General features: G+C 32.3%; 1 non-coding gene across 1 annotated transcript; it reads left to right on the forward strand.

Annotated features, from left to right (window-relative positions):
• The first annotated feature begins 3,505 nt into the window (after nucleotides 1-3,505).
• Nucleotides 3,506-3,576, forward strand: TRNAG-GCC (transfer RNA glycine (anticodon GCC)). The gene has a single exon. It is a non-coding gene; the product is annotated as a tRNA-Gly (tRNA).
• The last annotated feature ends 287 nt before the right edge of the window (nucleotides 3,577-3,863 follow it).

Raw genomic sequence — 3,863 nt, forward strand, 5'->3', positions numbered from 1 at the left:
GAAATACAAGAAAAATATGATAATAATGATTACTATAACAATTATATGATTTATGAAACATAAATATAAATTAAATAATAGCATACTTTAGTTCCTGATGAAAAGTTATCCGTTGTCAAATCCCCCCTCCCAAAAAAAAAATATATTTAATACTAAGAAAGACTTTTTTTTTCTTCATCTTTTTCTTAAATTCACTTCCTTTTTTTTCTGTTAGAAGTCAATTATTTATTCTGTTAAATCCATAAATACCATTGTTTTTGTTATTAACATTACTTTGATCTTTTATTAAGAATTATTATTTTAATCTATTTATTTTTTGTTTTATATAAAAATTGTATTTAGTTAGGGGTGTTTTTTGTATGAGTCTATACCCCCCAAAATCAACTGTCAAAAAATATAAAATATGTACCTCTTTCATCAACCATGTAAGGTCCACCAGGAATATCTGGTATTGAATAATTTAATAAAATAAAAAAGAGTTACCTCAAAAACTGACAAAAAAGTAAACTGGTTTTATGAACTAGAGCTTAGGAAAAAAAACTAGACCTAAAGCACTCAAACCTGTAATAAAATTCGCATGAGTGGACGCACAATGTTTGATTTTTATAATATAACGGTAATCCTTTCGGTACTTGTTCCGGTCGAAATATTGACTAATTGAACACAAGATGACACTTAAACTTTATTATTTTATTAAATGACTTCAACTCCCCAAGATAAAAATTTTCTCCTTCCATTCTTCAGCAAATGCCTTGTTGACAATAAGAAGGATTAAGATACGCATATACTCGAAGATTGATGACCTGATGCTAATGAAACAATTAAAAGTAACATCATCGAAGGAGATAGATGAGATGAGAGGATGTAGAACTAGAGAGCAGACAAGCAGCCTTGAATAATACATAGCTAGGTCCGAGAGTCAATCCACAGAGGAGGAGGTTCACAGCCGAGGAATTTCAAATATGAATGAGCCAGGGCAGGGCAATATCTGCTTCCATCTCAAAATTGGTCACCTAGAGCCTCAGTAGCGGTCCAATCTTCTCTTCTTACTTTCAATATCCTTTCTCCCTAATCTTCAATACTCCACCTCCAGTTTACCACCTATTGTCCTCGAAATGAAAACGATAAAATTTGTTCCTTTTTAGACCTTACTATCTTTCTTTTCTTTTTCCCTCTTCTTATTTGTTAGGATTTTTAACACTTTTTACATTTTTTTGATCCCTTATCTCTTAAACATAAGTTAGAAGCAGATTGTCATATTAAATACCAAGCTACAAGTTTTTGGAGAACTGCATATCAGTATCATAGCCTACAAGAATAGACTATAACTAAAATGTCTATAACATAAATTAACAATAATTCATAATCAAGTCAATAACTTGAGAAGTTATCAAAAAGCCTGAGAGGCGTTTTGATCAGTTTAATTTTTTTTGGACTTTTCTCAGAATTCCTGATAAACCTTTTCAACCATCCTAATCCTTTGGTTCAATCCTTATCTAGTTCTACTCATCCTTACAATTCGCCTAGAAGGTTGAAACGGCAGTGATCAAGAGACTTATTGTAAAATACAAATGGACAATTGGAGTTCTGGTAATGGTCAGATTTTCCTCTCAAGTTGAGTGTTTGCGGTTTTAGCGCACTTGCTCAGACTCCACTGGCTCATTGCGAGTGATTGTGTAAATATTGTATATAAGAGTGTAAATTTGACTAGAGATATATATAGTATAGAAAGTATACTAGACTAGAATTTCTTTCTTCTGTCGAGTTGCATAATATTTAAATAAACTAATGAGGAAAAATAGTATATGATTTTTATAATTAATAATCGAGAGATTTAATTAAGACCATAACCGACAAAGATGCGAAAGAACTGCAAGATGTAAACTGGAAAGCAGTAGTCCAAGACAGGCAGGCGTGGAGAAAATAGTCTGTAGCTCAAAGAGTTAAGGCGTTGGTCTTTGCAACCTGGAAACTGCAGAGGTGCCGGTTCGAATCTGGCCTGGAGGGTTGACTTTTATTTCTGTTGCGGTTCTGTGAGATGAAAACTTGAATTCCCGCGCTACTGTTAGAATAGGCTGGTACCCTGTAGATCACATCCCTCCTCCGCTGTATGTAAGAAATGAATCAGGAAGGGAGGGGAGGAGGCAAAAAGCAAAAAAAAAGTGTGTTTAAGGTTGGTTTGGGCGGCCAATGATCTATATGGTCTGTGGAGCGAAACGAAATTAAAATTAATTAAGTAAATGCGAATGTCATTATGATCACGCGTAATCTTTGGAAAGTGAAACTTTTATATAACTTACAAGTATAATATAACTCATAAATTCCAAAATAAATCCTTAAGCCCCTCAAATACCAGCAATTGTCTTTGAATGTCTCTATTTGGTTATACTTTTTCAGAGTGTTGACATTCCTTATTTTGGATTCATGTAAACTTAACTTCCTTTTTCTTAATCGTACCTCATCCTTATCAAAACCTTTACACATTTGTAATTTACATATATTATAATTAATTAATAATAAAACTCGCCCATAATTTATTGTAAATGGGAGAATGCTTGTATAAGCCAGAGCTGACATAAAGTTGCAACGACCTCATTTCATGTAAATGATTCCACACATTTATCTGTTCCACACAGTTAGTTGGTGTCAGTAGCCTTACCTTGGTCGTGTACTGAGCAGAGTGGATGTACAACAGACAGGTGTGACAGGAGAGCCTACTCGACCACAGGTATTCCAACTTCCCTGCTAGATGTCAAATCAGAGAAGTTAACTTGCTCTTGTTGTTAAATTACGTTTACATAGCTCGCTCTAGCTGAATGAAAATAAACGTCAGTATGACAATGTGGAAAATTAACGATAATCTAGTAAAGAATGGAAGCTTATTTGCTTCTATCTCACTCTACCAACGTATCCGTTTATTTACTCAATGAGTGTGATACATAGATTCATCTAAGAACACAACATCGAAAAATGCAATTACCTGAAAATAAATTGTTTAATATTTGGTCGCCTTCACTCTTAAGCATTATTAAAAAAAATACCCGACAAGATTACTAATTTATTTACTGTGGAAGCCGTTAAATAAATTCTTTGTTGACTGACAACTTAAATAAAATTTCAAGCACAGATTAAGCTTAGATACCCTTCAAATTTAATATGTAAATACATATATATGCTTGATTTAGCCACAAAAAACATCTTTCAAAATAATTTTTCCAGAAATACTGAAATAAATTATAAAATTAAATTTAAAGATCATAAAAAATGTCCTACAAAATTTTGTAAATCCTTATTTTAATCGCTAATAGAAGAGTATTATTTTTTAAATATTACTTTTTGGGAAACCTAATCTTCCTTTTTACATTTTTTTTGGTGTTATTATTCAATAATTTATCAAAAACTCGTGAACGAAAGTTCGGAACATTGCGCTGACATTACTTTCACGATCTCCTAGGGCAGCTTAATCTTACAAACTAATTATTAGATGTGAAAGTAAGAAGATGTAGCATCGGTGGTTCAGTGGTAGAATGCTCGCCTGCCACGCGGGCGGCCCGGGTTTGATTCCCGGCCGATGCAAGTTAATTTTTAAAAAATTAGTTCAACAATCTGTCCTAATGTTATTTATGATTATTTTACAGTTTTAAAACTTGCTATCTTTTACTATTTTCATCGTTTAATTGAAAGATTTTCGGATATATTTTTGCGTATAAAATATTTCTATTTTGGTAAGAGAAAAACGAATGAATTTCAAAACGATTTTATGGCGGTCTTGAAACACTTTAGGAGTTATAGGCGAAAAACCAATTAAAAGACTTAAATTTTAGTAATGCGTCATTTTATTCAGTTAAGTTGTTATTAATTAT

The sequence above is a fragment of the Halyomorpha halys genome, unplaced genomic scaffold, assembly GCF_000696795.3.
Source record: "Halyomorpha halys isolate HHAL.00 unplaced genomic scaffold, Hhal_1.1 Scaffold1830.1, whole genome shotgun sequence".
NCBI lineage: Eukaryota > Metazoa > Arthropoda > Insecta > Hemiptera > Pentatomidae > Halyomorpha > Halyomorpha halys.